At 55.7% G+C, this 23,883-nt stretch overlaps 1 long non-coding RNA gene across 1 annotated transcript; it reads right to left on the reverse strand.

Annotated features, from left to right (window-relative positions):
• Positions 1-1,931: 1,931 nt before the first annotated feature.
• Positions 1,932-22,336, reverse strand: LOC116862358. Its single transcript, XR_004381622.1, has 3 exons — positions 21,668-22,336; positions 5,044-5,104; positions 1,932-1,955 (listed from the first exon to the last, which is right to left on the reverse strand). It is a non-coding gene; the product is annotated as an uncharacterized LOC116862358 (long non-coding RNA).
• Positions 22,337-23,883: the final 1,547 nt, after the last annotated feature.

Below are 23,883 nucleotides of genomic sequence, written 5' to 3' on the forward strand. Positions count from 1 at the left end.
CCAGGCACCAGGTGTAGGATGTGCCTCCCACTATCCCCCTGATGTGCCCCCAGGCCAGGGGCCCTCACCCGTAGCAGCTCACTTTTGCGACCTCATCTGCACACTCTTTCTGACTGTCTCTGAGCCCCTTGCTCTGCTCTCCAGGCTGACTTTTTGCTATTTCCTGGTCTCTTTGTCTGCTCTTCTCAGCTGCTCCCCCACTCTAGGCATTTCTCTGTTGCAGGGTGCTCCCTGAGTCTCCCGGTCTCTCTCTCCCTTTCTCAGGTGACCCCTCTGGCCCTCCTGTCCACACATGCCCCCAGAGGTGGGCAGATGGCCGTATGCCAGTTCTCAGAAGCTGTCCTGGGGTGTGAGGCTGGGTAAGAGGGGAGCACCTCCTTTCTTGTTTTTCCCTCAAGCACTGTTTTTCCTTCTCTCTCCCCCCCCCCCGCCCCCCCCCCCCCCCCCGCCCCTGCCATCCCTGCCAGGTCTACATCTTTGTGTAACTCTCTCTGGAGACAGAAAGCTAGATGTGGACCTGTACAAACCCTACTCGCAAGACTGGAAAGAGACCCAGGCTCAGAACAAGGAGGGAGCGGGGTACCATGGAGAAGCAGATACCCGGATGAAACCAAGCAAAGGAAAAAAGAAGGGGACAGGGGTGGAGCCCCAGGATGAGGAAGATGAGAGGAAGGAAGCCAGAAGCAGAGACAATGTGAGCTGGACAATGCCAGGGGGTGGGCTGGGAGTGCTCATCATGACTTGCAAGGAACTTTGCTAAAGCTACGTAGGGTCAGACTGTGGACTGCCCTCTGTCTACCAGCCCCCTATGTGGAGTTAGAGCCAAGTGCCTGCCCTTGGCCCCTGGGGCTCCAAGCCCGCCAGAACGGTGGGGACTTGGGCCTTCACTTGCTCAGGGACTGGGATGCCTGGGACCCAGCAGTCCCTGAAACTGCCGCCAGTCAATGGCCATTTGCACCTCCTCCAAATCCGTTCACCCCACCCCGAGGCTGACAGACACTCCCAGTCCTGGGTGGGTGACAGCTCTCTCCACCCACCTAGTGACAGCAAAGGCAGCCAAAGGGATTAAGCGATCTTGTAACACCTCGGAGCATCCTACCAGTACGCACACGTACACGCACACGGGCCTAAGGCATACACCGCTCAGGAGCTCGCTGCCGCCCTCCGGACCACTAGCCCAGTCCCCACCGTGGGGCCCACCCACGTCCAAGGAGCCACCCCCATACTGCACCTCCTTCCGGCCCACCCAGCACCCACCCAATTCCTGCAGCTGGTAAGGCCCCTCCACAACGGAACAGTGGCTACCTGGGCCTGGGACATCCAAGCAAAGCCCCGACCCCACCTACTGACTTCTTGGTTCTGGTCTGCAGAACACCTGCAATGCCACCCAGGCCTGCATTTCGGACCCTGGGGCATCCTGCTGCCGCACCCATACTGTCACCCCTGGGGAGGAGGCAACCACCTTGTGGCTCCATGTCCCCGCCTCTTAAGCAGCCCTGGGTTCTCTCAAGACCCCTCACCAGACCCAGCAAGAGAAGCCTGTCACCCCCAGCTGAGCTCGTGTGTCTGAGGCAATCCAGACTCCCCCTTAGGGTGTGCGGGGGCCCCAGGCACGCCTGAGTGCTGGTGTCTGAGCCACCTGTGAGACTTCAGGGCCTCATCCACACCCAAGGCCACCACGTCGTTTTGTGGAAGGATGGAAGGAGACAAGGTGGGGATACACCTGCTTCCTGCCCAGCACTGGGAGGGCCTCAGATGCCCAATGGACAGTAGCTGGCCAGGCCAGAATCCACAGTCCCCAATAATGACCAATCCACTGGAACAGTAACTTACACCTTGGCTTCTCCTAACCCTTCAGGAGCCCATTCACCGCCTCCTCCTCGCAAAGACTGCCTGAGGCCACCCCAGGCAGGTCAGTCACATGGCGCTCTCTCTGGACCCAGCGCCTGGCAGACCTGTGGGTTTGGGGTAGTAGTGTTTATGCCCAACTGCCCACCAGCCTGGGGCCCCTCAGAGGCTACAGGGGTCTGCCCCCTGCCCCGAGTCACAAGGCCTGGCACACTAGAAACCTCCAAAAAATGTTGGCTGCAGGAATAAATGGATGGATGTGGGTTTATGTGTCCGTGTGCTCACTTATTTATTCTTTCAGCAAATCCTTATTGAGCATTTACACTATGCCAGGGACTGGGTGTCCACAGCTTATGGCTGGGGGCGGGGGCAGTTACACACACAATATATGATCAGATATGGTAACAGAGGTAACAGCACTCAGGGAGCAGGAATGGGGTCCAATGCAGCCTTGCGGTGGGAAGGGGGTGGTCAGGGAGCCTTAGATGGAGAACTGAGGGAGGCAGAGGGGAGGGGAGGGAGCCCCGTGGGCACAGAGGATGACCAGCACCTCCAGGGCTGGAGGAGGTCCCTGCACTGAGGAGGCCTCCAGGCACCCATGCAGAAACACTCATCTTCCAAGTGCGGGTCTAAGGGAAAGACAGTGGGGGTGGGGCCAATGTTTGTTGTAGTTGTTTTGTGACAAAATTACATACCTAAGAGAGCATGGCCTCCTACAAACATGTCTCCCTTGGGTGGGGGGGCGGCATGAACTTTCATGTGAACCACACAGATATTTTGGTGACAGCCTTCAGGGCCCACTCACAGACTCCCATCAGCCAAACATCTCCTGTTATTACATTTGTCTCTAGGTTCTATCAAAAAAAACACAGGTAGCCCCAGTGTTATCCAGCCCCGCCGTTGCTAAATTTATCAGAGCTGGTACCCAGTAAGACTTCAGGGGTTTTCCCCAAAGCACGTCCCTCCCCACCTGCCCAACCGAGCAACAAGGATCCCAGAATTGGCCACCCTGAGATTCCAGTGGTGGGTTCTGTGAGGTTGGAGAGAGGGCTCGCAGGTCAGGCAGACCTGAATGCAAAATCTACCTCTACCGCTTACTTGCCTGAGGCCACTTGCCGCTGCCCCTCTCTGAGCCTCAGTTTCCTTTTCTGGCAACAGGAGGCTACCATTCGCCCACAGGTTTGCACTGAGGATTAATGCCAAATGCCCAGACTAGGTAATCCCTGGCATGGAGGTGGCCCAGTAAGTCTCAGTGTCCTCATGAGGATGCAACAGCTCTTGGCACCTGTCACCAAATCTGTCAGGCATATGTCCGTGAGACCTTGGATACTTAACAAATATCTGTTTGAACACAAAGAGCTAATACCAGAGGCTTGACTGCAACCTCCACCAACTCTGAAACATAATTCCTTTAACAGCCTCTTCTTTTAGCCGGACTTTCAGGCGTTCCTCCAAGTCAGCCTCTAGCCCCCAGACAAATTCTGCAACCAGGAAGCTCCTTGACCCTCTTGTTTTTATTTTCATTTTATTCTAAGTAGGCTCCATGGCCAATGTGGGGCTTGCACTCGTGACCCTGAGATTAAGGGTCATGTGTCCTACCGACTCAGCCCCTCCTTGACTGTCTTTTCAACGTCAAGAGCATCATGGGACGCGAGTGTTCCTGGGAAAGCTGCAATTCTGGTTCCCCGGAGAAGGCACAGAGCCTGTATTCAGACCCTTCCATTCCTTTCCAGTCAGAACCAGGTCCAGGCATGGGCAGCAGGAGTCCGTGGAGATCCGGAGCTGCAACACAACTGGGGAGATGTAGGGATGTGTTTTCCCGGGAGGAAGTCTATACTAATTCCAGCACGACTAGAAATCTGTGGGCCAAAGATTACTCGAAACTCTGTGGTTTGGACCACAAGGACATTTTTGAAATTTTGTTAAGTAGCCGAAGTTTAAAGATTGGGAGATTTCACACGAAATTCTGGCTTTCTGGTTTCTTTTGGAAAACTGGAAAAATCTGGCAAGGGGCATCTGCATCTTTGCGGGAGACAGTGAGTGGAGCTGAAAAGCAGGCTTCCGCCCCAAAGCATTGTGTAGCCCACCGCAGTCCCCGCTGCAGCAGGCTGTAAAGCCTGAACTACAACTTCCATCTGCGTCTTAAAGTGAGTCTGGGACCTCTGCTACAGCGAGGATGCCCAGGTGGGATGCCTATGAGGGCAGCCAGAGGCCTCCACAGACTCCCTGACACCCATCTGGGGCTGCTGTTCTAACTCGTAAGGAATGGAGGGATCTGAGTACAGGAAGTGTGCCTTCTCCGGGGAGCCAGAATTGTCCTGAACCAGAACAGTCCTGAGGCCTGTGGGTTAAGCTGCTCTGGGAGGACCAGAGGTGGCATCACAGAGTGGGGGCGGCTCACTGGCAGGGCCTCAGTGAGCTGAGTGCAGCAAACACCGGAGCCCGTGCCCGGAGCCCCTGTTTCCTTCTGAGCTGAGCAGCTGGAGAACTCCTGCTTCCGTTCAGGAGTCCCAGTGGGCTCCGAGGAGGGGGTCTCACCAATCCTCACTTGCTCAGGGGGGTCTTCCAGCTGTCTGTCAAGCTCCTGCTTCCGGAGGCACATGCTCCCGTGGAGTAACTTCTTTCATCCTCCCATCCTGTGTGGTGGGTACTGTTATCACCCTCCTTTGATAGGTGGGGAAACTGAGGATCACACCGCTGGCACAAGGCAGAGCTCATGCCGTCCGGCTCTGGAGCTGTTACCAACTGCCTCCCTAGCCTTCCAGTCTCGGGATGGTGCTTAGGCAGGTTCTGTCATTGTTCCCGTCATCGAGGAGGAAAACAGAGGCTCCGACTCTCCCAAGTCACTCAGAGCGAAGAAGGGAAAGGAAAGCGGTTCAGACACAAGTGTGTCTGCCCCCAACCTGTGATCTGAGCCACCAAGTCACCCACCTGTCTCCAACTGAGCATGACACTTGTTGGTAGAAACCCTCACAGTCACCCGCACCCAGAACCACCAGTGTGGCCGGAAAGCCACAGGGCACACAGAGGCTGAAGAGGCAAAGCAGACTAACCTTGTGGAGGACAGAGTAGAGCAAGGGAGGGCAGCTCTCCTGGGGTGCAGCCCCGGGAAGAGGATGGGAAAGCAGGGGCTGCAGAGAAGGAACAGGACCCGGAGCGCAGTAGTAAGCAGAGCTCTGAGGCCGTGGCCCTTACCTCTTGGGCAAACGCAGTGAAGCTAATACATTCAGGCCACCAACCCGGTCCAGTCGAGAACCTGGAAAGAGAGGAGAAGAGAGTCAGTCTCCCAGGGAATCTGCAAAGCATCTCTACTCGGGCAGGATGAGGCAGTCTTCCAGAAGAGGGTCTCTGCTCCTGTCACACCATCAGGAGGCACAAATCGGCAAATGTGGACTCAGAACCTGCCAGCCGCTTGCTGCCCTCAGTGGTCATTTCTGGGCTCTGAGCCTCAGTGTACCCATCTCATAAATGGGCATCCTGCTGCCTGCCTTGTTGAACATCTGTTTCTCTAACCAGGTGGAGGGCAGGGACTATGTCTTACAGCGTTAGCCATTGGCAGAGGGCCCTGCAAAACGCAGGGAGCTCCAAAGTCAATGATGGGTGAGGAGTGAATGGGTGGATGGACGGAGGGATTAACTAACTCACAAACTCTGTATCTCAAGGGGACAGTTGGGAGGAGCAGATGTGAAAGACATCTGAAAGAGTTACTCATTATTGGGTACCTGTGTGCTGCAAGGAGATGAAGATAAATGTCCAGAAAAGATGATATTTTTTCTGACTTGTATATTTGTTCATTCATTTATTCCCTGGATTAATCAGCAGATACTGAAGCGTGTCTGACCTGAGCTCTGGACCAAGTGTGGGGGCGCAGAGGTGCATTGGACAAGGCCCCTGCCCTGTCTGCCCAAGGACTCACAGCCAATTTGTGGGGGGAAGCAAAATAAAGAACCAACATCAACACATTGGGGTGAGCAGAGGGTGCTGCGGAACTCTCAAGGAGGTCAGGGAAGACCTAAGGAGGGTGCCACCCCCAAGCCAAGCCCAGCAGACAAATAAACTTTAGTCAGGCAGAGGGTGGAAAGGAAGAGCATGTCAGGCCTCCCCCTGACCAGGGGACAAGGAGGAAGTGGGAAAGACGAGACAGCAGGGACCATAGCCCACAGGCCCTGAGCCAAGCAGCTAGGAGGAGGGACACACTCCACTTAGTCTTTAGGGAGGTCCCTCTGGGTGCTGTGCAGAAGATGGAGAGGACAGGGAGGACATGGGGAGACCTGTCCCCAGAGAGTGTTTACTGAGCCTCCCTGCACTCCTGCAGGGAGGCAGAGTGACAGCTGGTATCAGCCCCACTTTACAGATGCGGCAGACGAGGCTCAGAGGAGATCTAACTTCCCTGGGGTCCTGTGGAGCTGGTTAGAGAGTTAAGACCGTGTGCCTCCTCCTGAAACCTGGCTTCCTGCCTTCTGGGAATATGGTCTTCCTGGAAAAGGAACCCACACAGAGATCACCTTTGCCCCTGCTTGCTGTGGGCTCTCAGAGAAGGAGCAGGGATGGTAGGCTAGGGAGAGACTTCCCAGAGGAGACAGGATGTCAGGGAGACCCTTCCACCAGGAGGGTACTGATAAGTTTACAGTGACAAGCACCCCTGTGAAAGGAGCTAACGAAGCTGAGGAGGCCACAGTTGTCTCACACCTTTGTTGCACTGTGGGTGCTCTCCCAAGAGGGGAGACCACAGGGCGACAGGCAGGATGGCCATAGACCTAGAAGTTTGGCACATGACTTTCCTATCTCGTGGCAAATATGTTGGCACAGATGGGGAGACTGAGGCCCAGGACCAGCCAAGGACACAAAGAATTAGTGGAGGCTGGATAGGAGTTGAGAAGGACAGAAGAGAAAGAGAAAAAGATGGACTGAGACAGTAGACAGATGATGGACGGATAGACAGACAGAGAGATGGATAGGAAAGAGAAGAGAACAAATGGGGAGACATAGACAGAGAGGAGTGGAGGGAGCCACAGGCAGAGACCAGAGAAAAGCCCAAAGGAGGAAGAAAAAAAGGGGTCCGCCCCCCTACACCCCCTCACTCCCTTTCTCTACCAGGGCCTCCATCTTCAGGGTTGGGAGGGAACCAGTACCCCTGTTCCCTGCCGGGGTGGGGGGAGGAGCTGGAGTTTCTCCCCATTCAAGAGCTGCTCCCCCCCACCCCCCCACCCCCCCACCCCTGCCCAGAGCTAATCAGCGGCTGTCATCTCCACGGTGAGGTCTTGGTTAAGGAGATTTAGGGCCGGGATCAATAGGAAATTTAAAAATCGATGCAGCGCGCAGGGCAAAATCGATGGCGTTTAATCGCCTTGCCGATTCCCAGTCAAAACAATTAGCCGCGCTGAGTGTTGAACACGGTGGCGACACGGCATTAACCGTCAATATTGGTGTAAGTGATGGCGGGCGGGCGGGGGAATCCCTGAGCCTCTGAGGAGCCCCGAGTCAGACAGTGCCCGAGGGCTGGGGTCTTCCCCGGGGCAGCGCCCCACGCTGGCTCTCCCTTCCGCACTCTGCCACCCTCAGCAGCAATCCCCCAGGCTTGTGGGGAGCACTAGCCCTGGCCCATCCTCCTCATCTCTTCTCCCAGCCCCCATACCCCCATATGTCCTCTGACAGACCTCTCTCCCCAGTAAATACCATCTCCCCTATGCAGCAGGCAGATGGCCCTGTGGGAGCTGGCAGCCACCTCCCCAGCAGTGCCTGGGGACTGGAAGATGGCAGAAGCCCTTTCAAGGATGCCTTCTCCCCATTTCACAGATGGGGACTCTGAGGGGCAGGGAGGGGAAGCAGCTGGCTTGTCTTGCAGACGAACTGGGCCTTGAATCCTGAATTCTCTGACTCCTGTATTCCTTGCAGCTAGCCAGGCCACAGAGAAGGGGAGGGTTCTGCTATTGGCCCAGAGAAGGAGAGAAAGTGCCCAGCTCTCCTCAAAAACAGTATCAAAGTTTGTGTGTCCTGGTGCTGAGCTGGGCTGCCACGCGCCTGCCTGAGGGTGAGCTCTGGAAGGGTAGGCTTGGGCCTGGCTCCTCGGGGCTCCCCAGCATCACCCAGTACAGGGTGTGGCCCCCCACACACACTGCCCTACCTACACTCCCACCAAGGGACCGACGGGCGGGGCCACTGGCCCCCACAAACAGCAGCTGCATGGGCTCAGCTGGGTGGCCCTCAGGGAGGATGGCTGGTGCTCCCAGAGCGCTAGCTACAGGCCAGGCCGCCGGGCATGCTTAGCTGCTCTGTGGACGTAATCTCACAGTATCCTCACGACCCGTTGGGTGATGATCATCCCCAAGATAACACACGAGGAGGTGGAGGTTCAGAGAGGTGAAGTGCCTTGCCCAAGGTCACACAGCCAGGAAGGAGCAGCTCCATCTACCTGGATTCTGAGAGACACGGGGCACAAAGCAAATAAGATCTCACGATGACTGACAAGAGAATTTGATGTAAGCAGAGGGTGCAGGAGCCAAGCACCGTGACTGAGGACCTGGAGGGGCCCCCACGGGATGGGGGAAGCAAGGCAGAGGCAGAACCAGAGATGGCATTCTGGGCTCTGGACCTGGCAGGACCACAATGGGAGGTGCAAGGCCAAGGCTGGCTCTCACCTTCTCTGAACTTGCAAAAGGGCTCCTGGTCCTGGGGTGCTGCGTAGGGGAGGGCAGAAGCTTCTGCCGCCACCTGCTCCCTGGCGTGGAGGAACAGGGTGGGGGCGTGTGAGCAGGGGAGGAGGCCCATGAGATGAGCCTGGGATTGATCTGACAAGGTCCTAATCAAATGGTCAATATCGCTGACCTGACCACTTAACCTATTGATAAGCTGGCAAAGATGGAGCAGACAGCAAGTGGGCTCAGGGCGGGAGGCAGTGCAAGGGCTGGGGGGAGCCCGAGAGGGCAGGGCTCAGGCCTGCAGCGTGCTGGGTCTAGGGGCCTGGAAGAGGGTGGTCCCCTCCCCAACTGCCCCCACCACCTCCCCTCTGATGGCTCCCATGTCTTCTGTCTGGGGGCTTCCACCAGAGCTTCTTCCTCCACTCAGGGCCCCTCAGCCTCGCCCAGAGTGAGGCTGGAAACCACCCCCAGCACCCAGGCCACCCTCAGCTCCGCTTGGATGATGCCTTAGCTTTTCATCCATGGGAGGGATTTCTCCAGGCCTCGATGTCCCCACCTGTTAACTGGGGATAATTATAATAGGGAATGCCAGGAAACAACCCAGATGTCCTATGATTGGGGACCGGAACAATAAGCCCCAGTACAGCTGCCACAGAGCAGAGGACCCCAGGCTTGTAGAAAACATGCTCGATATAAATCCATTGATAAGGGATCGAGGCTCATAGCCCATTGTTAGGAAGAGAAAGGCAAGTTATAAACTGGTATGTCGCCTGCGATCTCATTTGGAACAAATACACATACGCTCTCCCCCTCCCCCAAAGTAAAAGGTTTAGAAGTCAGAATTCTGAGTTTGAGCCCAGGCACCTGAATTTTAATGAGTTCTTTGGGTAAACTCATAAGGATACTCCTGCTTGAGGAAAAAGCAATCCAGAAAGACAGGCACTGAGAAGTTAATTTTTTCTCTTATGACTTGATTATCATGGTGGATTTTCCCCTCCACTCTCTGAATAACTGCATTTTCTCTTTTTTCTACAATGAGCATGTATCACACCAGTTAACATCTGTAATTGCAAAAAATGGGGTTGGGTGCCTGGGTGGCTCAGTCGGTTAAGTGTCTGCCTTCGGCTCAGGTCGTGATCCCAGGGTCCTAAGATAGAGCCTGGCATCAGGCTCCCTGCTCAGTGGGGAGCCTGCTTCTCCCTCTCCCACTCCCCCTGCTTGTGTTTGTTCCCTCTCTCAATATCTCTCTCTCTGTCAAATAAATAAAATAAAATCTTAAAAAAAAAAAAAGATTTATTTAAAAAAAAGTGGAGGGGGTGCCTGGGTGGCTCAGTGGGTTAAAGCCTCTGCCTTCGGCTCAGGTCATAATCCTAGGGTCCTGGGATCGAGCCCTGCATCAGACTCTCTGCTCAGAGAGCCTGCTTTCCTCTCTTTCTTTCTGCCTGCCTCTCTGCCTACTTGTGATCTCTGTCAAATAAATAAAATCTTAAAAAAAAAAAAAAGTGGGGCTAATGAACCCTGCATTGGCAGGACTGAGGCCCCTTGGTGCTTGGTGGGCTCATAGTGAGCGCTGTTTTTCTGGCCTTCTTCCCTCTCCTGGCCAGGCTGGTCTTACGTCCCCACTGTGTCCAGGCCCAACAGAGTCCAGTGTCCCCCAAAAGGTGAATGAATCTAAAGCCTCCTGAGCAGAGAAGCACTTGTTCCTCTAACTTTCTCCTCTATCAGAGAAGGCAGGGTAGGCCCAAGCCAAATTCTGTGCTCTGTGCCCTCTTCAGGAAACTGGTCGAGGACTTATAGACTGGAGGGCCAGCTGGAGGGGAAGCTGCAGCCCAGAGTGGGGAAAGAACTTTCCCAAAGTCACGGAGCTGGGACCAAAGAGCAAATGTTCATGCAGACCAGAGGCCTCTCAAGAGACCATTGTCTTCTATGCTGCAGAAGAGCTTGGCCCCTGCCTCGCTGTGTGACCCTGGGCAAGTCACTTCACCTCTCTGAGCCTTGGTTCCCTCCAATATACAATAACAGTAATAATGACATCTGTCTCATGATGTTGGTGTGAGAAGTCAAGACCAGGCTTATATCCAACTCAGCAGGGACCAAGGGAGTGGTGGAAATGACACTGGGGTCACCAGCCACAACTGACATGTGTGAGCGGGGTGCAGGGGGTGGAAGGGGATGGGAGGGAGGAGGGGAAGGGAAAAGGTGTGTCCTGGCACTGTCTCTTGGGGTGAGAAAATTCAGTGAAGGCACCTGCCACAATACGTTCCTTTGTTCGTTCACTCATTCATTCAGTAAGCATTTCTCGAGGCCAGTTCCAGGCCAGACCCCATGTGAGGCCCTGCAGTCCAGGTCGGAACAATGGGAGCTCCCACTAGGTTAGGAAAGGGGAATTAGGGATGGCTGGGGCTGGTCTCTCTTCTGAGACTTGCTGCCTCAGTGGCCTCTGGATTATCCCTGGGGGGGGCTTCTGCTTCGAGGGGCCCGAGTTCCAGGAGCACAAGCCCCCGCCACCTGACCAGTGTGGCACTTCGGGCATGTGTGTGTGTGTGGGTGCACACTGGGTTCTGTTCACCTTTGTGAATCCCAGCACCATGCATGGGGCCTGACACTCTGGGGACACGCCACGCTCAGGGTTTTCTTTTTTTTTTCCCTCCGTTTTTTCTAATGAAAAAAAAGTTCAAAGCACCTAGCACAATGCCTAACACCTGGCAGGTACTCGATAAATAGCAGCTATTATTAGTACCATCATCACACGGGCGCGCTCACTCTTCATCCCTACAAAAACCTTATTTTGCCGAGGAGGAAAGTTGAGTCTTAAAAAGCGTGATGTGATTTGCCCTTGGCCTGGCCCAGCCGGGATGGGGCTGGAAGCAGGGTGTGTGGACACCCACCCCCAGTCTGGAGTCCCCTCCCCCCATGGCTATGAGGTGGGCCCCCGGGTGAGTGCTGGGTGGAGAGGAAGAAGGGAGGCAGCTGGGGGGGGGTGGGGTTGAGCAGATGAGATGATGCGGACAAGGATGAGTTGGCTGGGGTGTGCAGAACATGGGGAGGGAGATAGAGTTGAGAGTACAGGCCCCGGGGAGGGGGGCAGGTCTAGAGCCTGGCTGCTTTGGGGTTCAGGCAAGCAGGGGCAGCACCTATCCCACCCCCGCCCCAGGAAGGTGAGCTCCTTCCACCCTTCCCCAGCACAGCAGACGTCCACCTCTACCATGCATAATACCAGGCGACTAGGATGCCGGGGACTTGCTCCTTATCTTCCGACAAGCATCCACTGAGCTAGGCATCATTCTAGGACTGGGAATACACTTTCAAACAAGACAAAGTCCCGCCCTCACAGCACTGACCTTCTAGTGGAGGGGGAGACACAATAGACAAGAATTCATCCCTAAGAGCTAAGAAGGAAAATAAAGCAGGTGAAGGCGCAGATTACGAGAGAATGTTTCTGTGGACTGAGAGGTAAAGATAGGCCTGTGCAAGAAGGCAGGTTTTGAGTAACAGCCTAAATAAAATGTGGTATCGGAGCTCTCCTGGCAGGGGAAATAGCAGGTGCAAAGGCCCTGAGGCAGGACCAGTGTTGGTATGTTTGAGGAACACCAAGAAGGCCAGAGTGGCCTGAGCTCCCCGAGGCAAGAAGAAAGGAGTAGAGGGGCACCTAGGTGGCTCAGTCAGTTAAGCGTCTGCCTTCAGCTCAGGTCATGATCTCAGGGTCCTGGGATCAAGCCCTGTGTCAGGCTCCCTACTCACTGGAGAGCTTGTTTTTCTCTCTTCCTCTTCCTTTGCCCCCACCCCCCGCTTGTGCTCTCTCTTCCTCTCTCACTCTTGCTATCTCAAATAAATGAGCAAATAAATAAAAAGAATGATAATAATGTGGGGGGTAAAAAGAAAAAAAAAGGAGTGGAAATTGAATAGGCAGGTGGACACCAGCTCGTATGGGACTTCTAGGCTAGGAACATCTAGGAAGATGTTCTAAGTGGGGAGAGGGGATGCCAAGCTTTCTCGCTGTGGCAGGGGAGGGTTGGTCTCATTTTCAAAGACCAAGCTCCATCCTCACCCTTTGGCCATATACTCTTTGGGGCCTTCTGACCCATTTACTGTATAAGAACAAGCTCAAGAAGCTTTCAGTAAACCTGTGGTGTCCTCACAGGGCTTTGTCAGGGGACTGGGGACTCCCCTGGAGCAGGGAAGGGTCTGGCCCAGCCACGTGTCCTGGCATGCAGCTCAGGCCTGGCCACAGGAAGCCTCAGAAAACAGCAGCCTCCGGGCAGTCACTAAAGGGGAATGCAACCCCTGACCTCCAGCCCCCAGCCGATCTCCGATCTCCATGTGGGAGAAGTTGTAGGCCGTTCAACTCTGCCCAGAGGTCAAAAGATGGGGCTGGGAGCAAGGGGAAGATGGTCTGTGTCCCTTCCCTGGCCAGTCCTTGTCCAGGGATCCCAGAGTGGTTAGGGAGGGCCGGAGGTCCCTCCCTCCAGGTCTTGTTATCCTTCTCCCATCCCTCCTCCACACCAGGGGATCCTCCAAGGGATCCCTGACTTAGTTCCCGGCTCACATCCTGTGGTCTTCCCTACAGATCTTCCTAGTGATACCAAGCCTCGTCACCTCCCCCTCCCTGCACACCCCTGCTAATCCAGCAACTCCCCACACTGGCTCACGCCTCTGTGTTAGTGCCAGGGAATGCCTCCATCCGGAAAGCCCTCTGCCTCCCCTTTTCCTCTAGAGCCCCCCACCCTTCGCCATGTCACCTCTTCCTGCAAAGCCTCCGGATGCTCCCAGACAGCTTGGCCTCCCGCTCAGCATGGCCCCAGCACGTTCTGTGTGCCTCTCTCTGAGCCCAGACATCTGGGGCCCTAACCACTAGGGGAGAGCCCCTTTCCCACCAGAGAAGTTTTCTAGAGGGGGAATGAGGCACACTGGAGTGTGTGTGGGGAGGCGGGGCAGGATCTGTGTCCTGCATTGTTTATGCCTGCGTGGTCTTGGCGAGTTTCGGAAGGATGCGTGGGTACATTTAGAATCTGTGTGTTGTGTCCAACGCTCAGCTTAAGTGTCACTTCCTCAGAGGTGTTCCCCCTGACCCACCAATCTAAACCAGGCTCTCCCATAACCCCTCCCATAGCCTCTTGTTTCTTTCCTTCCCAGATGTCATCACTGTTTATAACTAACTATACACTGAGGTCCGATCAGTGCCCATCCTGTTGGCTCAGACCTCTTGGAGAGCAAGGCCCATGTCTGTCTTGTAAATCATTGTTTCCCAGCTCCTAAGACAGGGACTGGCTCATGGAGGGCTCAGTTCCTGCGCCATGAGAGGATCCACTCCATGAATATTTTCGGACCTCAGCCTCTAACCATGTTCATTTAGCTCGAAGGGGATGAGCCTAAAGTGGGGGATGTTTATTCCTAGAACTCAGAAGGACATGACCCTTCCACTCACCATGACTGGCTTCCCCGTGGGACCTCTGAACATGGCCTACAGGCACCTACGGGCATGAGGGCCAGGATGCCACCATGTTCTGGTATTCATGTTGGAAAAAAAAAAACAAACCCTCTCTAGGGGTGGCACCCTGGTGTTTGGGCATGTCTTGCCCTGTGGTGTCTTGGTACATACATGCCTGCATGGACATCTGGGGTTTCCTACCTGTATGTGTGCACCTCCCCTTTTCCAATCTAGCGTGTCCATTTCAGTGTCTCTGGAAATAGACGTACAGATGTCTGCGTGGATCTGCAGGCTTTAGTACCTATGCGTTTTCTAAGAGAATCTCTGGCCAAGGGTCTCCACACCTGGAGTCTCGGGACCCACAGGTGTACACGGCCAGCACGTGTCTGAGAATCTATGCATGTGCCGTCTCAGCACCACCGCCTCTGTCTGCATGTGCAGCAACTTCAAAATTTGCGTGTGTGTCCATTCAAGACTTCTGTAGCCTCTGTGGTTTGGAAAGAAAGAGAATGTGTGTGTATGCGTGTTGTGCGTGGGTGTCAGGGTTGACATGGACATTTGAATACCTATGTGTCTCTCTTCCCCTGGCAGCTGCTGCCTCCCCAGTCTGGATGAGTACCTATTCTCTATCTCTCTCCCTCACACTCATCCACGCTCATGTGTGCCGTGTGGATGGGGAGGGGGCCGGGGTGTCGGCAAGCTCCTGTGTCACAAGGTTAATTTCTCCGCAGCCAGGCAGGCTGGGCCCTGAGGGGAGTAGTGGGGGAGGGGCTGGTCCCCACAGCCCCTCTGATAAATATGTATTTGGGGCTGCTGTGCTCAAAGGTCATGGGGGGGGAGAAGAAGGAGGAGGGGTGGTCCGCACTGTGCTGTGCTGTCGGGTCCCAGTCCAGGCCCAGGGTGGGTCGTGCGTGATCACCTCCAGAGGGAGGATGAGATTCGGGGAGATGCCCCCCTCACCCTGGTCTGGCCCACCCCACCCACAGCCACACTCAGTGGGAGACGCTGTCGTGGACACAGATATTCCAACTCTGAAGCAGGCAAGCACACGAGCCCACGCCCGCCCAGACCCAGACAGAGGCTCAAATGGATGCACAAAGACGGCCTCGTGAGCCACCAGATGCATAGATAGCTGGAAGCCCAGAGCCAGACCCACAGCCTTTCTTCCTCACCTACCCTTCACCCCAAAGCCAAAAAAATACAAGCCCACAAGAGTGCAGAGCATTGCACAATGAGAAGTCCCGACGCACTCAACCAACGCACGCGCCCTTGAACACAAAGGCGCACGGGGTCCAACGAGAAAGGGGCCCGGACACTTTGCGGGTGCACACGTACACGTACAAGTGGGTGTACACACAGAGGTGCACACACAGGCGCACACCATGAGTCCCGGAGACGCAAAGTCCCACGGAGGTAGACGCGCCCTGACAGTCGCAGATAAACGCGCGTGTACAGACACACATCCACGAGCCAGCAAGTATGCACACATGTACAAAGACCCCAAAGCCCACACACCAGGCAGGATGCAAGGCGAAGTCAGGCTGGGAAAGCCACCCTGCTGCGGCACAGCCCGCCCCGGCCCTTTCCCCACCGAGGCGAGAATGGCCGCCTGGTCTCTGGCCCCCTTGCCAGCTCCAGCCAAATGCGCCGTCATTTGTCCGGCCCCGACCACATCAATTGTCGAGCCTCCCCTCCTCGCTGACCAGCCATCGCGGCCATCAGCGGCCTCGGCCGTTAGCTGGCTCCCGCCTCTGGCCTGAATTTGTTGAATCTCCCTTACCTGAAAACCGTCCAGACCAATGGAGCCCTTCCAGGGTGGTCTCCCTGACCCTCTCCTCAAGGGAGCCTGAGGTCCCTGTTGTGTGACCCACAGCCCATGCCTCGGCGCGACCCCCCCCCTCGGCACACTGCTCATGCTGTCATTCTTCAATGACCGCTGGCCACGGTGGTTCTGGTGGATCGGGAGGCTGTGTGTTTGAGTGTGTGTGTGTGAGCCCGCTTGCAGGCATGTGTGTACGGGTGATGGGATGGCTACAGCCGTGCTTTAAGTCAAAAGGAGTGTGTGTGCGTGTGTGTGTGAGTGTGTGAGTAAGGGGTTAGGATCTCAGCAGCTGGGCTTAAAGTCAAGGAGTATCTGAGTGTGGTTGTGCATATGGGGAGTTGGGATGTCAGGGGCCAGGCTTCATATGTATGTACACGCGTGTGTGCATGGGTATATGTGCTTAAATGCAGGGAGCGACTCGGTGTATAGGGCTAGTCTTGGCTTGGGGGGCCAGGAGCGGCCGTACTGGACACGGGGAGCAGCACAGCACAGGGGTCTGGTTCTCAAGCGCCTGGGAGCAAGTGGAGTAGGTCTCTCCCAGACCCCGTCACTGTGTTTGTGAAAGTGACAGATGCTGCTCCCTAGCCTCACTGCGGAGGATTAAGTCCGTGAATGCCACATGAGTCCGCACCCCAGTGGGGGAGGGTCCCGGCCTGCTCTTCCGTGCAAATGTGTAGCCACAGCCCTGGATAGTATAAGATCCTAAGGACAGGGGCTAAAGTTGGTTCCTGCCAGGGAGGCTGTGTCTGGATGGACGCCAGGGCAAAGGGCTCTGTGTGTGTGCACAGACGCCACACTCACGCTCACATACTAGTCTGCGTTGTCCGAGGCACACTGTCGCAAGACACACACGTGTGCATGTGACTGCATTACTGCTAGCTCCTCATGGCTGGCCAGATCACATCCAAGCTTCCCGAAGCCTCCACACAGGGGCCCTGCGACATTCAGGCAAACCTCTGCTCTTCGGGCCACACCCCCAACTTGGGCTGTGTCCTCCCCAGGTCCCCTCTGCCAGCGTTTTGCCCTCCTGGCTCTCCCACTTCCTTCATGCCTGAGCATCCTCAGAGACCCAACTCCCAGTTTAAACCCACACCTCCCTCCTTGTCCAGATTCCCAGTGACCTCGAGCTCACACGCCAGGCACTGGAATCTTGTCTAAGGCTGGGACGGGATCTACTCCAGAGTCTGTGGTTGGTGTCCAATAATTGTTTGCCATGAAGGAGTGACCACCTGAATACCCCAGGGAACTGTACTTCATTTTCGCAGTTACTCACTCTGCTCAATAAATACCCATCGAATGAGGGGACCTAGTATGTGGGGGCACCACCTCCAGGCTCCTTCTGACTGTCGGAGCTGGAAAAGCTGCCTGCTCCGAGCCTTTGCTGAAAGCGAGGCTGTGGGCAAGTGACGGAAGTGCGTCTGCCTTGTGAGGCCACCATGTGCATCGGGAAAGTAGCTGTACAGCTTGGGGCTCACCAGCAGGTGTTGGGGGAGGTAGGTAAGCTCATCTGTACCCCTGTCTTTGAACAGGCCCAGCCCCAAACTGTCACCAACAGAATGGGTCTTAACCTCACTCCTGTGCCAACTTTCCCTTCGAGATACAAAGTGAGACCCAGGTCCTTGAAGCCCTCACTGAGTCACGTAAGGCATCCATCCACCTGGCAGGTCCTGGGAGACAGGTCTGTAGATGGACGGCTCAGGCAGCAGGGAGTAAGCAGGGAAGGGGCCAAGCCTGAGAAAGGATATGGTGCTGGGACAGCTAAAGGGAAGGGGACAGACCTCTAAGGACAAACCAAGCTTGGTAGCAAGAGTCCAAAGGCCTCCTTGCTATCATGACTCAGTAGCTTAGAGACCAGGAGGATGGTATGGACCTCAAACTCTCACCTGTGAAAGGGGCATCACCAGGGCTGCTCTCTAGAGCTAGGTGGGTGTAAGATGCTTATCATCATCATCATTATTATTAGCTCAGGAGGTATTGGGCCCAAGGGGAAAATGATGAGTGATACATATTTAGAAGAAAGAACAGAGCCCAGTCTGAAGAGACCCGACACTCACTTTCTCCTCGAATAATTCTCCATACCCAGGTTTCTCAAGCATTTCAATGCTGAAAACAAATCCTGGAAATTAACCAGCTCACATCAGACACAGAAACTGCTCCCTTTCCCCCATCAACGTCCAAGCAGCCCCTGGTGCAGCCATCTGTGCCCCAGGACTGCATCACGCCCCCCACATTAGGATTATGAGCCAAAGATCTGACAAGCCCTACCCAGTCGGGGCTGAGATTGAGGCCCCTTGCTTGGCTGTCACACTAGTGGGAGAAGGGGTTCTGGCCTGTCACCCCTACGTATAAAGAGCTAGTGTGTACGAGCCCAGAAGGAGGTGGCCTGAGGTGGCCACTGATGGATCTGCTGGAAAATAAGATCTGGCCAGCATGCTGTCTAGGATATATAGGCTAACCTCTATGACACACACAGTATGGGTGTGGGCGCGCGTGCACACACACACAAACACACTGTGGCCAAGTTCTTTCCCTACAACGGTCCCTGTCGCAGACACCCTCCATTTTCCCCGCAAAGACTGACAGAGGGAAGTAAGGGTAACCAAGGCCCCCCAAAACAACACTGCAACCCACCAGAGGGTTGGCCAGTAGCTTAAGGGAAATGGGGATGGAGATCTGGACCTCTTGATGGGCACAAATGGGCCTCTGTCCAGCATCACCCAGAAATCAGGAAGTAGACACAAAACTGCGTTAGCAGCGACTAGAGATGCAGACTGCAGCCCTGATCTGCTTCCCTCCTGCCCGGCCTGCCACCCCCTGACATGGGACGCTTTGTTACCAGGGAAGAGCCAGGAAAGGTTTCTGTGGCCTGGCTGACTCAGGGAGGGGGCATTTTTTCTTGTTTTGTTTTCTCGAACCCAGATTCAAGGTTGCTGTGCAAACATGCCAAGCCCACCCGTACGCTGATGACCTCTGTGCGCAGTCTTCCATCACTGCACCCAGACCCTGCTTCATAAACCCACCCTCCCCCTGACCCAGGGCCCACCGAGACCCTTAACAAAAACAACAGTAATAACAACAATAATAATAGCTCTGCGCGGCAACAGTGCTTTCACACGTGACTTTATTTAACACAGATCCTCGTGTGCACGCACCACGTTTGGACCTAGTACACACACGCAGAACCTCTACTCCAACCACGCTGCATGTACGCCCTGACGCACCCACTGCCGATGCCAGGCTTGGCACACAGAGCTGCACACGTGTGGATGGCTGCCATGCACAGACCGAGCAAGCACCTCCCAAGTGCACACTCAGCGAGGGGCTCCTGAACGTCCAGACAAGGGAAGAACCGGGATAAATGCGTGTACTTCCCACAATGGGGAACCCCAGTACCCAGCCCCCTGCTGAACACACATGTCGTGATTCCACAGCTTTGGCTCCTCGCTCTGCCCAAGCTCCTGAACCCTGCATACAGTCAGTCCATCCTGAACACCTCTTGCAACTCACACGGGCCACACAGTCCTGTACACACACATCCGCATGGTCTGAGTCTGGACACCAGCCCCCCCCACCCTGCGCAATGACGCTATATTCTCATATCCTGGGGGAGGAGGGCAAAGTCACCAAATCCACCAGACAAGACAGCAAGAGACTAAAATCTACAGAGTTAGGCGGCTCATTGGGTCTTTCTCTACATCCAGGACCTGCTCCCCAACCCCGCAGGCCCCAGGAGCTAGGGAGAAAGCGGGGAGTGGTCAGCAGGCCAGAGGCTTTCTCTTAGGACCTTTTACCTGGGACTCAGAAGCTCTAAGGACCCTCTCGGATGGACCCCCCCATTTTCTCCGCTTTTCACTTCCCACTAGCCATCCTTGTCATTTTCTTCTGTGTCCACACCCTTCTCTCTCAGTGGGGCTGAGTCCACAGCCATGAGCCCTCACTTAAGGCATTCCCCTCCCCCTCTGATGGCCCCAGTGAGCATCCAGCGGGACTTCTCTAGGAAGCCAGAGGAAATAGGGGGTGGCGCTAGAACCCCAGGGCAGACCCAGGCCCCCAGCAGGGAAAAAAGACTGTAGAAATACTTGGGGGTATGGAATAGGGGTTAGGTGGGAACTCAGGGGATTCTTGTCTGTGCAAAGAGCCCCTCTCCCTGGCACCCTGCTCAAGGCCAATGCTACCAAAGTGATGAATAAATGAAAGTGAGGGAGGAGATAGAAAGGACAGGGAAACAGGGAAAATGAGTGGCCAGGAGGAAGAATGAAAGAAAAGGGTAAGGGGGGAGGGAAAAAAGAGAGGAAAAAGAAAGGAAGGGGTGGAGAGAAAGAAGATAGGAAAAAAAAGAAAAACTGAGTGGGGAGGAGAAAGCTTTTATTAAGAGGAGGAAGAGACAAACTGGAAAACAGGGAGAAAGAGAACCAGCAAGGGGATGGAGGAAAAGCAGGCGAGAGAGGACAGGAGAGGAAGAAAAGAGAAGGGAGCATAGAGGCAGGAGGGGTTCCCCAAGTTACAGACTTTGCCCAGAGAGCTGAGGGGTGTACCCTAGCTCCCCAACATCACTCCCCGGCCCTGGAGCTCCGCTCCCACCTCTCCTCCTACCAGAAATGCCCCCGCCTCTCTGCGCCCCATCCTAGCTGCTCCCTCTCCCATCTCCCACCCTGCCGGCAGTCCCGAGCACCCCGTTTCTTTCTCTTGCCCCTCATTTCCATCCCCACCCCGTTCTGGTCCCCCATGCCCTCTTACCTCTCCCCCCCCATGCACCCTGCTTGCTCCCGGAGCTTCAGACAGCATCAGCAACCAATATCCTCACCATCATCACACTAAACCGGCCCCCCCCCCCCCAGGAAAGGGAGGAAAAAAAAAAAAAAAAAGCAGGCGGCACCACCACCAGCTCTGAACCCCTCTCGCCTCATTTTCTCCACAGTCGCCCCTTCCCCAAATACAGGGTCAAAAATGGGGATCCCGCCCAGCCCGGGAAGCCTCTCCAAAGCGCCAAAGCCAGCCGGGAGCGGATGCCGCCTCGCCTCTCTTCTCTGCACTCGCTCCTTTTTGTATACGACGGCCCCGGCTGCGATGTGTTTTTATTTTCATCGGCTTTTTATTGGTATTATTGTTTTTCTCTTTTTCTTTATTTTTTGCCTGGGGGCGGCAGCGACGAAGCGCCCACCGCCTGGTCTCTCCGTCGCCAGCTCCCGGCCGTCGGCTCTTTCTCTCCGCGCTGCTCTCGCCTCCCTCCTTTCTCTTCTCTGTCTCGGCTCGCTCCTCCGTCCTCTCGGCTCCGTCCTCAGTCACTGCGCTCTCTCCGCTCTACGGCCTCCCGCCCCACGCCTCTCCTTTCCCCATCCTGCTTGCCCCTTCTCCCCTTTTTCTCTCCCTCTTCACCTCCTCTCCGTCCCCATTTCTCCCCCCCCCCCCCCCCCCCCCCCCCCCCTTTCTTCCCCTCCCCCCCCCCCCCCCCCACCAACCACGCACATCTCCTTTGGTTCCCTCGCCGCCACCGACAGCAAGCCACCCCACTCTCGCCCCCAAATAATAAAAATATCCGGCCAGGGGCAAAGCCCCGACGCCGGGCGCCGGGAGGAAAGCGAGAGGGCCGGGGCCGCAGCGGCGGCGGGCAGCCCGAGCGCGGTGCCGAGCGAGCGGCGCCCGCCCGGCTCCCGCCCGGAGAGCTCTCTGCAATAGGCCGAGCCGGCTGCATTAAGCTTCTTGCAATCAATAAAGCGCGGGTCAGATTATGCAAAGCGCAGATATTAATATGCAAAGTTTTAAAGATTTTTAAATGGAAGGGCGAGCGCGGCGCGGGCGGGCGGGCAGGGGCTGCGAGGGGAGAGGGAGGAAGGGAGGGCGGGCGGGCGGGCGGGCGCGCAGGCGAGCTGGGGAGAGGAGGAGGCTGCCCGCCGCCCGCCCGCCCGGCTGCGCCGCGCCGCCTTGCCTTACCGCTGCTCCCATCGGTAGGCGCCGCTGTCTTCGCCATGCGCGTCAGCTGCACGGCTCCGAGGGGATGGCCGAGGAGGAGCCGCCGCCGCCAACGCTACCCCCGCTCCCGCTCCCGCTCCCGCGCCCGCTCGCTGCCTGCTGCTGGCGCTGCTCTGGCCGCTGCTCCTCGCCTGAGCTGCCGGCGCGAGCCCAGGCGCGCGCCATCCCCGGCTCCCACCTTGTCCCCATGGCAACCCCGGGCCCAAGGATGCTCAGAGAGAGAGCGCGAGCGAGAGAGCGAGGGGGGAGAGAGGGAGAGGGAGAGGGCGGGGAGCGCAGGGGACACGGAGGCAGGGAGAGGCCCGAGACCCACAGAGACACAGAGACACGCAGAGATGGAGCGAGGCAGAGATATGCAGAGATAGGCTGAAACCGAGACGCAATGACAGAGAGAGGGGAGAGGGGCAGGGAGTAGAGGGGGACACCGAGACAAGGAGAAGCCCAGAGATGCACAGAGATACACAGAGACACAAAGAGACACAGAGACACAGAAAGAGACAGAGGGGAAAGGGAGAGGGTGGGGAGCAGAGGGGGACTCAAAGGCAGAGAGGGACCCTGAGGCATAGAGACACCCACGAACAGAGAGACGTGCAGAGACAGGGAGAAAAGAGAAAAGGGAGAGGGACAGGAGCACAGAGGACACAGAGGCAGGGAAAGACTCATAGAGACAAAGAGATGCCCAGAGACAGAGACACAGAGATACACACAGAGATACACAGAAACATACAGACCCAGGGACAGAAAGAGAGGGTTGGGGAGCAGAGAGAGACTCAAGGCAGGGAGAGGCCTCAAAGAGACACTAGAGACACAGAGACGGGGAGGAAAGGGAGAAGGGAGAGACAGTGGTACGGAGCCGGGAGAGACTAAGAGGCAGAGAGATATCAGAGATACACTGAAACATAAACACAGGCTCAGTGCAGGGAGTGATAAAGGGAGGTGGAGAGCGGCAAACAGAGGCACTAAAGCAGAGAGGGACTAAAATTCACAGAGACACTCAGAGACAAAGAGATAAGGAGAGGAGGTCCATGCACAGAGAAAAGAGATGAAGGACCAGAAAGACAGCCACAGAGCAGACACACATACAGGGGATAGAGTTTTATATCTATATCTATAGATACAGATACAGAGAGAGAGACTCAAAGAGACATGCAGAGATAAGAGATATAGATATACAAGAATCAGAGATAGGAGAAAGAGCTACATTCAGACAGAGTGGGAGAGATACAGAGACAGGAAGACAGAGACAGAGAGACAGGCACAGAGAGATAGACACGGAGATAAAAGAAACATGCAGAATCAGGGAGTATGAAGAAAGAGCCATTGTTGGGGGGGGGGTGAGCAAAGCCAGAAAGACACATCAGAGACCAAAAGATATGGAGACAGAGGCAGGGAAGAAGGCACAGAGAGAGAGACAGAGAGACAGAAGCAGACAAGGAGACAGATTAGTGAGAGGTAGACAGAAACACAGAGAAACAGGGATTCTGAAAGACAACTTAAAAAAACAGAAAGAAAGAAGGAAATGTGCAAAGAGAGACACAGAGGCCAAGACAGAGAGTGAGAGACAGCAAAAACAGAGATTTTGAGAGTCAAAGTTCTGAGCAGAGAAACACGAGTGATAGGGACAGAGACTGCAGGAGATGGGAAGGAGACACTGAAAGAGACAGAGAGATGGTGAGACGGAGACAGTCAGACACCAGAAGAGGCTTTCTGGTGGACAGAGATCCATGGGAAGATACAAGACAGAGACAGCAAGAGACAGATGAAGAATCAGAAATTGAAACTAAGAAGAGGAAGGGGGGACAAAGAGAGCCTAGGGAAGGCAGAAAGAGGCAGCCTGGGGGGAGAGCAGAGACCAGGAGAGTGACAAGTGGGTCTAGGGGAGCACCCAAGGGGAGAGAACAGTGGAGATGAGAAGGGGAAGGGAGGGAAGAAGGCAGTGTCCGCTCAGTGAGCACCTCCCCTGTACCAGGCAGAGTAAAGCTGAGAGGGAGAGGAAGGAAAGAGGGACTGAGGGGGAAGGTGGGCTTGGGTCTGGGGAGGGCAAGTGGCTCCCACCCCAAGTCAGAGGGGGGTGCTGCACTGCACTGCGGGGAGGAGGATGGGGCTGTGAGTGGTACCCAGACCTGACCGGATTTGGGGGAAGGAGGAGGAGGAGCATCGCGGAGTCTCAGCTCGGC

This window comes from Lontra canadensis, unplaced genomic scaffold, assembly GCF_010015895.1.
Source record: "Lontra canadensis isolate GAN:19392208 unplaced genomic scaffold, GSC_riverotter_1.0 scaffold235, whole genome shotgun sequence".
In the NCBI taxonomy this organism is placed as follows: domain Eukaryota; kingdom Metazoa; phylum Chordata; class Mammalia; order Carnivora; family Mustelidae; genus Lontra; species Lontra canadensis.